This window comes from Bombina bombina, chromosome 1 (genome assembly GCF_027579735.1).
Source record: "Bombina bombina isolate aBomBom1 chromosome 1, aBomBom1.pri, whole genome shotgun sequence".
In the NCBI taxonomy this organism is placed as follows: domain Eukaryota; kingdom Metazoa; phylum Chordata; class Amphibia; order Anura; family Bombinatoridae; genus Bombina; species Bombina bombina.
This window is the reverse complement of record NC_069499.1, coordinates 1,228,202,720-1,228,216,453: the sequence shown is the minus strand read 5'-3', so window position 1 is coordinate 1,228,216,453 and position 13,734 is coordinate 1,228,202,720. Positions and strand designations below refer to the sequence as shown.

The following is a 13,734-nucleotide window of genomic DNA, read 5'->3' as shown; positions in this document are numbered from 1 at the left end:
CCAGGAGCAGTGTAAGATGAATGTATAACCCTGTCCTAGCCAGGAGCAGTGTAAGATGAATGTATAACCCTGTCCCAGCCAGGAGCAGTGTAAGATGAATGTATAACCCTGTCCCAGCCAGGAGCAGTGTAAGATGAATGTATAACCCTGTCCCAGCCAGGAGCAGTGTAAGATGAATGTATAACCCTGTCCCAGCCAGGAGCAGTGTAAGATGAATGTATAACCCTGTCCCAGCCAGGAGCAGTGTAAGATGAATGTATAACCCTGTCCCAGCCAGGAGCAGTGTAAGATGAATGTATAACCCTGTCCCAGCCAGGAGCAGTGTAAGATGAATGTATAACCCTGTCCCAGCCAGGAGCAGAGTAAGATGAATGTATAACCCTGTCCCAGCCAGGAGCAGTGTAAGATGAATGTATAACCCTGTCCTAGCCAGGAGCAGTGTAAGATGAATGTATAACCCTGTCCCAGCCAGGAGCAGTGTAAGATGAATGTATAACCCTGTCCCAGCCAGGAGCAGTGTAAGATGAATGTATAACCCTGTCCCAGCCAGGAGCAGTGTAAGATGAATGTATAACCCTGTCCCAGCCAGGAGCAGTGTAAGATGAATGTATAACCCTGTCCTAGCCAGGAGCAGTGTAAGATGAATGTATAACCCTGTCCCAGCCAGGAGCAGTGTAAGATGAATGTATAACCCTGTCCTAGCCAGGAGCAGTGTAAGATGAATGTATAACCCTGTCCCAGCCAGGAGCAGTGTAAGATGAATGTATAACCCTGTCCTAGCCAGGAGCAGTGTAAGATGAATGTATAACCCTGTCCCAGCCAGGAGCAGTGTAAGATGAATGTATAACCCTGTCCTAGCCAGGAGCAGTGTAAGATGAATGTATAACCCTGTCCCAGCCAGGAGCAGTGTAAGATGAATGTATAACCCTGTCCCAGCCAGGAGCAGTGTAAGATGAATGTATAACCCTGTCCCAGCCAGGAGCAGTGTAAGATGAATGTATAACCCTGTCCCAGCCAGGAGCAGTGTAAGATGAATGTATAACCCTGTCCCAGCCAGGAGCAGTGTAAGATGAATGTATAACCCTGTCCCAGCCAGGAGCAGTGTAAGATGAATGTATAACCCTGTCCCAGCCAGGAGCAGTGTAAGATGAATGTATAACCCTGTCCCAGCCAGGAGCAGTGTAAGATGAATGTATAACCCTGTCCCAGCCAGGAGCAGTGTAAGATGAATGTATAACCCTGTCCCAGCCAGGAGCAGTGTAAGATGAATGTATAACCCTGTCCCAGCCAGGAGCAGTGTAAGATGAATGTATAACCCTGTCCCAGCCAGGAGCAGTGTAAGATGAATGTATAACCCTGTCCCAGCCAGGAGCAGTGTAAGATGAATGTATAACCCTGTCTCAGCCAGGAGCAGTGTAAGATGAATGTATAACCCTGTCCCAGCCAGGAGCAGTGTAAGATGAATGTATAACCCTGTCCCAGCCAGGAGCAGTGTAAGATGAATGTATAACCCTGTCCCAGCCAGGAGCAGTGTAAGATGAATGTATAACCCTGTCCCAGCCAGGAGCAGTGTAAGATGAATGTATAACCCTGTCCCAGCCAGGAGCAGTGTAAGATGAATGTATAACCCTGTCCTAGCCAGGAGCAGTGTAAGATGAATGTATAACCCTGTCCCAGCCAGGAGCAGTGTAAGAGGAATGTATAACCCTGTCCCAGCCAGGAGCAGTGTAAGATGAATGTATAACCCTGTCCCAGCCAGGAGCAGTGTAAGATGAATGTATAACCCTGTCCCAGCCAGGAGCAGTGTAAGATGAATGTATAACCCTGTCCCAGCCAGGAGCAGTGTAAGATGAATGTATAACCCTGTCCCAGCCAGGAGCAGTGTAAGATGAATGTATAACCCTGTCCCAGCCAGGAGCAGTGTAAGATGAATGTATAACCCTGTCCCAGCCAGGAGCAGTGTAAGATGAATGTATAATTTCAGTTGCATTCTTCACTTTCTCTCATGTTTCCTGATTTAGGAAGCCGCCCTGCTAAAAGTTCCTCTTTTATACAATTAGCACCTGACTTTCTCTGTGATGCTTTGATTTCGAAACGCCTGTGGTGAAACACTTTATTGCTGAATGATAATAAGATCACAGCTCCAGCCTCACGTACACAGCTTCTGCTCTGTTCTGACACAGATATCACTCGTCCATTATACTCTCTACATGGTTACAACATGACAAGCTAATTAACTGTAAGTGAGTGGGTAAGTACTCAACCCCCTGCATTTTAGTATGTACTTTTCTATGTATTCCAAGCACCTGACACAAACAGCGCATTACATGAGTGAGTGCTCAGGAGGAATGTACATCAGCTCTTGCGTTCACATTCTTCCTTTTAGATCATGGCGTTTTTACAAAATAAAGAAACATAATGATATAACTTTTTGTTGTGTGAGACACTCCTCCGTAAACTGAGGGCAACAGTGTCTGCTATAGTCAGTGGCTGGCTTTGTGTGCTGTGTCTTGCTGAGCTGAAACAGACTAGGGACCAGTGTCCGCTGTGAGATTTACTATTTTTACTCATTTGATTTAGAGGTTTAAATGTGTCAGACTGTTTTTCTAAAATGTTGAAGCCATAAGATATTAAAATAGAGTCTTTTGAGAACTGCTATAATGAGGAATTGTATTTTTGTCTGCTTGTGTGAGAGAGTTAGAGTTATTTTATTGTTTTTCTTATAAATAAGTACTTCAAAACAGCCATATTAGCCCTTTTTAATATAGCACCTATTGTGTAGTCTTTTAAATTAATTAAATGGACAGAATACTTTAACAAGCAGGGATTTTGACCTTACTAAAGCCTGCTGAAGATAGAATTGGTTGAAGTAAAAACTGTAATGCACTACTGGGCACTAGCTGAACACATCAGGTGAGCCTAAGACAAGAGGCATCTATGGGTGGTCACCAATCACCAGCTAGCTCCTAGTAGTTCATTCTGCTCTTGAGTCTACCTAGGTATGCTTTTCAACAAATGATACCAAGGAAACAAATCAAATTTGATAATAGAAATAAATTGTAAAGTTGTTAAAAATTACATGCTCTATCTGAATCATGATGTTTAATTTTGACCGTCCCTTTAATACCAGCTCCAGGGGGTAAACTTGTCATTTCTCTAAATACTTCATATCCTGCTCTAAAGGCCGATGATCTAAACCTCTCCACTTATCTAAGAAGTCTTGTCAGTGCTGTGAAGTCCCTAAATTAATTTTAGAAAGGCACATTTTAGCTCTAGAACTGTTTATATAGCTATGTAGGTAGTGTTGCCAGCTCAGCCATGTTTTCCTGGACACTTATGAGTTGCACATGTTACAGGGTGTGCAGAGGGAAACATGCATTGCGCCCATAGTTGCCAACATTTCAAAAAAAATTCCAGGGACACTTTGCAGCAGAGCAAGCAAGCAGGATATTACTGGAGTATTGACGACCTACTGTTCAACTGCTCCGCCCACTCAGTTCTGCAATCAAAACACACCCATTTGAAAGTAATAGTATAATTTAGACTTATCCATAGTTTATTACAGATTACAGCACCAAGCTGTTACACCTACCAGTCTATGGACACATTCTGGGCATATGGTTATTTTTACAACACAGCATCAAAATTAGAAAGACAAATAATATGTGAACCCATTCAATAATAACAACAATATTCCATTAGGAATGAATTCTATTTAAATAATACACTATATCTATTTATCATATATCTATCTGTATATATGTGTGTGTATGTATATATATATATATGCAAACAACAAATGTTGTGCAAAGGAGATTTTCAGGGACATTTCCAGGGACAAAAAAAATCCAGGGACATACAACAAAATCCAGGGACTGTCCCTGGAAATTAGGGACTGTTGGCAACTATGATTGCGCCTCTGGATAGCACACAAATAGTGACCCTGGACATCACTATGGATGTTCTGCCCTGCACACCCTGCAGCATGCGTAGCTCATAATTGTCCAGGAAAACATGGCCGAGGTGGCAACCCTATATGTAGGGCTCTGGGTGTGAACGAGAGATACATTTCAATATAAAGCCCAAAAAAGACCTCAAAGATACTGTGTGATATGCATCAGCTGACCTTCTGGAGATACAGAGCTGCCTGTTAGGTCTGCGCTCTTCTTGGAGACTAATGCCTCTGTTTTTAAGTTTGATAACACTATTGTTGCAGCACGCCAGCATTTTTCTAGATTTGCATTGGGTGTATTCTGCTGAAGAGCATTTAGTCAAAGATCATTAAAGTGATTGTAAACTTTAATGAGTTAAAGCACAGGATCAATAAATAGTGATGTCGCGAATACTTCGCCGGCGAATAGTTCCCGGCGAACATAGCCAGCATGTGTGTCAGGCTTACAGCGTATACTGTGCCCACTTGCCCAGTGCCACCACTCATATCTGGTGTAACAGTAGTGTAGATTTTTAAAAAAACAACACTTTTTTGACTGTGTGAAATAATAGCAGTCAGTTTCCTTCACACGTGTGCGTTTCAGTGCCTTCCTGCCAGGGCACAGTGTCACTTCAGTACAACTCATATCTGGTGTAACAGTAGTGTACATTTAACAAAAACAACACTTTTTTGACTGTGTTAAATAATAGCAGTCAGTTTCCTTCACACGTGTGCGTTTCAGTGCCTGCCTGCCAGGGCACAGTGTCACACCAGTGCAACTCATATCTGGTGTAACAGTAGTGTACATTTAACAAAAACAACACTTTTTTGACTGTGTTAAATAATAGCAGTCAGTTTCCTTCACATGTGTGCGTTTCAGTGCATGCCTGCCAGGGTACAGTGTCACCCCAGTGCAACTCATATCTGGTGTAACAGTAGTGTACATTTAAAAAAAAAAAACACTTTTTTGACTGTGTGAAATAATAGCAGTCAGTTTCCTTCACACGTGTGCGTTTCAGTGCCTGCCTGCCAGGGCACAGTGTCACTTCAGTGCAACTCATATGTGGTGTAACAGTAGTGTACATTTAACAAAAACAACACTTTTTTGACTGTGTTAAATAATAGCAGTCAGTTTCCTTCACACGTGTGCGTTTCAGTGCCTGCCTGCCAGGGCACAGTGTCACCCCTTACTTTTATCACCAATTTTGCTTTGTTCTCTTGGTATTCTTAGTTGAAAGCTTAACCTAGGAGGTTCATATGCTAATTTCTTAGACCTTGAAGCCCACCTTTTTCAGATTGCATTTGAACAGTTTTTCACCACTAGAGGGTGTTAGTTTACGTATTTCATATAGATAACACTGTGCTCGTGCACGAGAAGTTATCTGGGAGCAGGCACTGACTGCAAGTCTGTCAAAAGAACTGAAAAAAGGGGCAGTTTGCAGAGGCTTAGATACAAGATAATCACAGAGGTTAAAAGTATATTATTATTGTGATGAGAGCAGGATGTGATGTCACTAGTTTGTGGGCGGGGCTTAGGTCCGGTGTCTGTGTCGCAGTTAGTTTAGTACAATCAACCTGACTAGATGTGTATTGTTATGCTCTGCAATAAAATAGAGTTGTACCATCATTGCTGTGTCCTGCATATGTCCTGCATCACATGACATGGTGTCAGAAGTTCTGGACTGCGCTTCTGTTCCTGATCGATTGCAATGTCAAAGTTTACCCCACCTGGTCAGCCTGCAGCTTGGCCCACATGGCGTCAGCGGTTTCAGCGCTTCAGGATTGCTTCCAAACTGAACAAGGAGAGTGGTGAAGTACAAGTCAATTCTCTTTTATACTCTATGGGGAAAGATGTGGAGCCAGTGTTCAATGCTTTTATTTTCCAAGAAGGGGAAGAATTTAACTTTGATATAGTTATGGATAAACTCAGTGCCCACTTTGTGCCCAAAAGAAATGTGATTCATGAGAGAGCTTGTTTTCACAAACGTAATCAGCGTGTGGGAGAATCTGTGGAGTCATTTGTGCGCAGCCTGTATGAATTAGCTGAATTCTGTGAGTTTGGTGTTGCTAAAGAAGAGCAAATCAGAGACAGAACAGTTATTGGAATTGCAGATGCTGAAGTCTCCCTGAAGCTGCAGTTAGAGCCTGATTTAACGTTAGACGGGGCTATTAGGATGGCCCGCCAGAGTGAACTGGTGAAAAAGCAAAGTGCTGATCTGAGGTCTGAGAGTATTGTGGATGAAGTGCAACAGTCTAGGAAAACTGCTAGTGAAAGGCACAGTGTGAGCGGTAGATCTAAAGTACTGGAAAGGCCTAGAGGTGGATGGGCGCAACATGGGCGATGCACACGGTGCTACCGGGCTCATGATCAGAGTGCTATATGCCCGGCCAGAGATAGAAGGTGCAGAAAATGCAACAGAATAGGCCATTTTGAAGTGGTGTGTAAAACTGAATACATTAAGGAGATGCAGGTGGACAGTGACCAGGAGGGTCAGGAAGTGTCTTTTGTGGGATCTGTTGTGGAACGGACAAGCTCAGAGGAAGATTGGAAAGTTACTTTTACTGTAATGGGAGCCAAAGTTGATTTTAAGATTGACACAGGAGCAGATATCACTGTAATGTCTTTTGCTGAATTTATGAAACTGCCTCGACAGCCCCAGCTGGCGAAGGTTACTACAAATGTCCATAGTCCTGGTGGCCGCATTGATTGTGTGGGGAAATTTCTTGCCAGCTGTGAGTACAAGCAAAGGAAGTTTACCATGTGGGTGCATGTGATCCGAGGTCAGTGTGTTAACAGTTTATTGAGCAGAAAAGCAGCCTGTGACTTGGGCCTCGTGGCCAGAGTGAATGAGATTTCCGAAGATATGTTTGGCGAGTTGGGCCTACTGAACTGCAAACCTGTCCGTATAGCACTTAAAAGTGACGCAGTCCCATACAGTATTTCTACCCCTCGTAGAATCCCGTTCCCGCTCATGCCTCAAGTGGAGAAAGAGCTTATGCGCATGAAGTCTATGGGGGTTATTGAAGAGGTTGTTGAAGCGACTGATTGGTGTGCCCCCATTGTTCCAGTTGCAAAGAAAAACGGAAAGGTGCGCATCTGTGTGGACCTGAAAAGGTTGAATGAAGCAGTAAAGAGAGAGAGATTTGTGCTGCCGACATTAGAAGATAAAGCTCCAAAGTTGGCTGGGGCGAAGTTCTTTTCCACATTAGACGCTTCTAGCGGCTTTTGGCAGATACCCCTGGATCCAAAGTGCCGCAAACTGACTACTTTTATCACACCGGTAGGTCGGTTCTGCTTCTGCAGACTCCCCTTTGGGATATCCTCCGCTCCTGAAATCTTTCAAAGGGAAATGAGTTCTCTCCTGAGTGACCACGTGGGCACAGCGGTCGTCATGGACGACATTCTAGTGTATGGGTCTACAGTGGAGGAGCATGATCAGCGTTTAAGTTGTGTGCTACAGGCTATCAAAGAGTCTGGGCTGAAGCTGAATAAAGAAAAATGTCATTTTTGGAAAACTGAATTATGCTACTTTGGGCATATCATCAACGGGGATGGCATCAAGCCAGACCCCGAGAAAATTTGTGCTATTGAACAGATGAAAAGCCCTTCGGATGTGCATGAGCTGAGACAGATATTGGGCCTTGTAAACTACGTGGGCAAGTTTCTTCCAGATTTATCAACAGTTTTACACCCTGTCACAGAGTTGCTTAAGAAAGACGTTGCCTGGGTCTGGGGACCTTCACAAGAAAAAGCTTTTCTGCTTGCCAAGTCCCTGCTGGGGTCTGCCCCAGTGCTGGGGTTCTACGACCCTTCAAAAAAGACTGTGGTTAGTGCCGATTCAAGCAGTTATGGGTTGGGGGCTGCACTCCTGCAGCTGAATGACAACAAACTACAGCCTATCGCCTACTGTTCCCGCACACTGACGGCTGCAGAGTCAAAATACGCCCAAATTGAGAAAGAGTGCCTGGCTGCAGTTTGGGCCTGTGAGCGCTTTCAGCGTTATCTAGTGGGTTTGGAGAAATTTAGTCTGGAAACTGACCACAAACCGCTAGTCCCTCTAATCAATTCTTATGACATTGACAAAACACCTTTGAGATGCCAGAGACTTTTAATGAGACTGCTCAGGTTCAATGTTCAGGCAGTGTATGTGCCGGGGAAACAACTGGTTGTGGCAGATACACTATCCAGGCTCCCGCTGGCTGCTGCTGAAGAATCCTCCACGGAATCGGATGTGAAAGTGTATGTTGATTCAGTTCTGGCCTCTAAGTCCATTTCTTCAAGGAAACTGGAATAGATAAAGAAAGAGACATATTTGGACACAGATCTGCAAGAAGTTATAAGGTACATAAAAGAAGGCTTGCCCGAGAGCCAGGCAGCCTGGATGTCTTTAAATGCTTACCAGCCAGAGAGGTCGCAGCTCACGGAGCTGGAGGGGTTAGTGCTGTTCCAAGACCGCATTGTAATTCCTGTCAGTATGAGGAAGGAGATGTTAAACAGGATTCACGATGGCCACTTAGGCATTACAAAGTGCAGAGAAAGGGCAGCTACAGCCGTGTGGTGGCCTGGGATCAGCTCCGACATTGCAAATCACGTGTCTAAATGTGCCTTTTGCCGGGAACGCCGGCCTACTCAGAGAAGGGAGCCCTTGATGTCTACTCCGCTGCCTGCGGGGCCGTGGCAGAAAATAGCTGCGGATTTGTGTGAACTGCACGGGAAAAAGTTTCTTGTTGTGATCGACTACTATTCCAGGTATTTGGAAATTGCACCCCTGAATGATATCACAAGTCAGGCCGTTATCATTCGCCTGAAGAGCTTGTTCGCCCGCTGGGGCATTCCAATGGAGCTGGTGAGTGATAATGGTATGCAGTTCGCTTCTACAGAGTTCAGTGCTTTCAGAAGGGAATATGATTTTGTACATTCCACGTCAAGTCCACATTATCCGCAGGCGAACGGAATGGCTGAAAGGGCAGTTCAAACAACAAAATTCATTCTAAAGCAATCTGAGCCGTACCTAGCCCTCTTGTCATACAGGGCGACGCCCATTCAAGCCACCGGGTTTAGCCCGGCACAGCTGATGCTAGGATGCCAGATTAGCACCACTTTACCCTCAGTGGGTGTCTTCAAGCCGCCTGGCCCTGTTCCTCGGGACGAAGTCCTTAGGAGGGATGAAGAGGCCAAAAAGGGTTATCATTTCTTCTACGACAGGAGACATTCTGTCAGGCCTTTACAGGAACTGAAAGCGGGCCAAAGTGTCAGAATTAAACTGGATGATGAGAAGAAATGGAAGATGCCTGCTACGGTAGTGGGCCGCTCTCCAGAACCAAGGTCTTACACAGTCCTTACAGAGGGAGGGACGGTTACACGCTGTAACCGAAGACATCTTCAGCCTGTACCTGAGAGTCTGGAACCGGATACCTCAGTACCACCGCCGGTGGGATCCCCTGTTCTAAGAGAGGTGCCTTCCCCTCAGCAAGATCACAGCGGGGATATATCTTTGCCTCCAGCAGACTCTTGTTCACCATCTTCTGTATCAGAGGACAGTTCATGCAAAGTTACATCAAGCGGAAGAGTGGTGAAACTTCCGGCCCGATACAGGGACTGACTTTAGCTAGAACAGTGACCGGAAGTATGGGCAGAATAATCCCAGGGTCACTGTGGACTAGGGTAGTCTACCCCGATGTCCAAGTCAGGATGTAATTTATTTGTTCATGTTTTCTAATCTATCTGTTTTTATAATGTTCAAAAACAAAAATGTTGTTGTATACCCTGTTGGTGTACCTTGTTATTTATTATATGCAAATGTATGCTTTGCCTTTGAAAAAGGGGAAGATGTGATGAGAGCAGGATATGATGTCACCACTAGAGGGTGTTAGTTTACGTATTTCATATAGATAACACTGTGCTCGTGCACGAGAAGTTATCTGGGAGCAGGCACTGACTGCAAGTCTGTCAAAAGAACTGAAAAAAGGGGCAGTTTGCAGAGGCTTAGATACAAGATAATCACAGAGGTTAAAAGTATATTATTATTGTGATGAGAGCAGGATGTGATGTCACTAGTTTGTGGGCGGGGCTTAGGTCCGGTGTCTGTGTCGCAGTTAGTTTAGTACAATCAACCTGACTAGATGTGTATTGTTATGCTCTGCAATAAAATAGAGTTGTACCATCATTGCTGTGTCCTGCATATGTCCTGCATCTCATGACAATTATAAATGTGTTAGTTATGCAAAACTGGGAAATGGGTAATAAAGGGATTATCTATCTTTTAAAACAATAAAAATTCTGGTGTAGACTGTCCCTTTAAACGGGGAGTTTGGTCTGTCACTGTGAAGCGGGCGTAACCCTTACACTTCCTGATCGATAAAACATCATACCTGATGTTTTAAAGCACGTTATTCCAAACAATTTAGGAATGTTAGGTGATTTATGCCCTTTATGGATTAAAACCAGAATCTGCATCAACTATGTAATTTTCCATGGGAGTTTTGCCATGGATCCCCCTCCGGCATGCCACAGTCCAGGTGTTAGTCCCCTTGAAACAACTTTTCCATCACTATTGTGGCCAGAAAGAGTCCCTGTGGGTTTTAAAATTTGCCTGCCTATTGAAGTCTATGGCGGTTCGCCCGTTCGCGAACAGTTGTGGAAGTTCGCGTTCGCCGTTCGCGAACCCAAATTTTTATGTTCGCAACATCACTATCAATAAATGATCTTAAAAACGGGCACTTTAATTCATTAAAGTTTACAAAGACACTTTTTAAAAAAAATACTTACCTTTGCGTTATGGTAAACATAACGCCGATTATTTTTAAAAAATAAAGTGTCTTTGTAGAGGTTAATTATTTAAAGTGTCCCAGTTTTTAAGATTATTTTTTGATCCTGGGCTTTAATTCATTAAAGTTTACAATCACTTAAAAGCCAGAGGGACCCCAAAAGAAGGTTTGAGCTCAACCTGTATATTGTGAAAAGTACAGACGCATAAGAGTGCAGAAAGCCCCATTAAATACAAGTAAAGCAACACTCCAAACAATTTACTCACAAACAAAAAGCACCCCAAAATGAACGCTTCATCTACTTGAGGAAACAGCTGTCTACACATGGGCTGAGAAATGCATGGCAAATGTGTGGGAGAGGTGGTTATGCAGTGTGTACAATGGGTATAGATGGATCTGATGCATATCATGGGCAGGGTTGAAAAAGTTCCTGGAAACCAACATTTGCCTGATTAGTGAAGTTGTGGGAGGAGTAATCAAGGCAAATCTCTTTGTTTTCAGGAACTGTCCCAACCCTGCCCACGATATGCATCAGATCCATCTATGCCCATTGCCCATTTTCGCAGGACAGTCCCAATTTTAGGGGTCTGTCCCGCTGTCCCAGGTTGCTTGCCATCTGTCCCACACTTCCCCATGCATTTAAAAATAAAAAGCAGCTGGCTTTTCTCTCCCAGGGTTATATTCCCTGTGGAAAAGGAATGGTGTGTGGGTTAAGCAGGAGTAAGAAGGCTCTATACCCTCTGACCTCAGGTAATGGTGACCCCTAACCTTTGGTAGTGATGATGTCTAACCCCTGGTGATAATACTAGCATGCCTTCAGTTTTATACGATGAGCAGTGCTAACACCAGGTTAACGAACAGTGGCAGCCTCAGACTGCCAACTAATGTGCTTGTCGACCCCAGGACCCCATACAATGAATTACAGACACCCATATATTATGTAGTGTGTGTATCTGTATGTATATGTGTGTGTGTGTATCTGTATGTATAAGTGTATGCTATGTAGTGTGTATGCTATGTAGTGTGTATATCTACATCATCACTAACCTTTGGTAGTGATGATGTCTAACCCCTGGTGATAATACTAGCATGCCTTCAGTTTTATACGATGAGCAGTGCTAACACCAGGCTAACGAACAGTGGCAGCCTCAGACTGCCAACTAATGTGCTTGTCGACCCCAGGACCCCATACAATGAATTACAGACACCCATATATTATGTGTGTGTGTGTGTGTATCTGCATGTATAAGTGTATGCTATGTAGTGTGTATATCTGCATATATAAGGGTAAGCTATGTAGGGTGTGTATCTGCATGTATAAGTGTAAGCTATGTACTGTGTGTGTATCTGTGTATCTGCATGTATATGTGTATGCTGTGTAGTGTGTGTGTGTATCTGCATGTATAAGTGTAAGCTATGTAGTGTGTGTGTGTGTTTGTATCTGTATGCATAAGTATGTGTGTATCTGCATGTATAAGTGTATGCTATGTAATGTGTGTGTATCTGCATGTATAAGTTTAAGCTATGTAGTGTGTGTGTATCTGCATTCATAAGTGTATGCGGTGTAGTGTGTGTGTATCTGCATGTATAAGTGTAAGCTATGTAGTGTGCGTGTATCTGTATGTATAAGTGTGTGTGTGTATATGTATGTATAAGTGTGTGTGTATGTATCTGCATGTATAAGTGTATGATGTGTAGTGTGTGTGTATCTGCATGTATAAGTGTAAACTTTGTAGTGTGTGTGTATCTGCATGTATAAGTGTATGCTGTGTAGTGTGTGTGTGTATCTGTATGTATAAGTGTGTGTGTGTATCTGCATGTATAAGTGTATGCTATGTAGTGTGTGTATCTGCATGTATAAGTCTGTGTGTTTGTGTATCTGTATGTATAAGTGTGTGTGTGTGTGTATCTGTATAAGTATAAGTGTATGCTATGTAGTGTGTGTATCTGCATGTATAAGTGTAAGCTATGTAGTGTGTGTGTATCTGCATGTATAAGTGTAAGCTATGTAGTATGTGTGTGTGTGTATCTGTATGTATAAGTGTGTGTGTGTGTGTGTATCTGCATGTATAAGTGTATGCTATGTAGTGTGTGTGTGTATCTGCATGTATAAGTGTGTGTGTATCTGCATGTATAAGTGTAAGCTATGTAGTGTGAGTGTGCATCTGTATGTATAAGTGTGTGTGTGTGTATCTGCATGTATAAGTGTATGCTATGTAGTCTATGTGTATCTGCATATATAAGTGTATGCTATGTAGTGTGTATATCTGCATGTATAAGTGTAAGCTATGTAGTGTGTGTGTATCTGTATGAATAAGTGTATGCTGTGCAGTGTGTGTGTATCTGCATGAATAAGTGTAAGCTATATAGTGTGTGTGTATCTGCATGTATAAATGTATGCTGTGTAGTAGTGTGTGTGTGTATCTGCATGTATAAGTGTAAGCTATGTAGTGTGTGTGTATCTGCATGTAAAAGTGTAAGCTATGTAGTGTGTGTGTGTCAATCTGTATGTATAAGTGAGTGTGTGTGTATCTGCATGTATAAGTGTATGCTATGTAATGTGTGTGTATCTGCATGTATAAGTTTAAGCTATGTAGTGTGTGTGTATCTGCATTCATAAGTGTATGCTGTGTAGTGTGTGTGTATCTGCATGTATAAGTGTAAGCTATGTAGTGTGTGTGTATCTGTATGTATAAGTGTGTGTGTGTATCTGTATGTATAAGTGTGTGTGTGTGTATCTGCATGTATAAGTGTATGATGTGAAGTGTGTGTGTATCTGCATGTATAAGTGTAAACTTTGTAGTGTGTGTGAATCTGCATGTATAAGTGCATGCTGTGTAGTGTGTATCTGTATGTATAAGTGTGTGTGTGTATCTGCATGTATAAGTGTATGCTATGTAGTGTGTGTATCTGCATGTATAAGTCTGTGTGTTTGTGTATCTGTATGTATAAGTGTGTGTGTGTGTGTGTGTATCTGTATGTATAAGTGTATGCTATGTAGTGTGTGTATCTGCATGTATAAGTGTAAGCTATGT

The 13,734-nt window shown here is 43.1% G+C and overlaps 1 protein-coding gene across 2 annotated transcripts in view; it reads left to right on the top strand.

Moving 5' to 3' along the window:
• Positions 1-2,150: 2,150 nt before the first annotated feature.
• Positions 2,151-13,734, top strand: part of LOC128647790 (receptor-interacting serine/threonine-protein kinase 2) — a 248,823-nt gene continuing 237,239 nt past the window's right edge. Inside the window, exon 1 of one of the 2 annotated variants that reach the window (XM_053700516.1) lies at positions 2,151-2,239. The gene's annotated coding sequence lies outside the window, so the exon portion shown is untranslated. Of the gene's footprint in view, positions 2,252-13,734 lie in introns of both variants that reach the window. The other variant, XM_053700522.1, reaches the window with a different exon arrangement.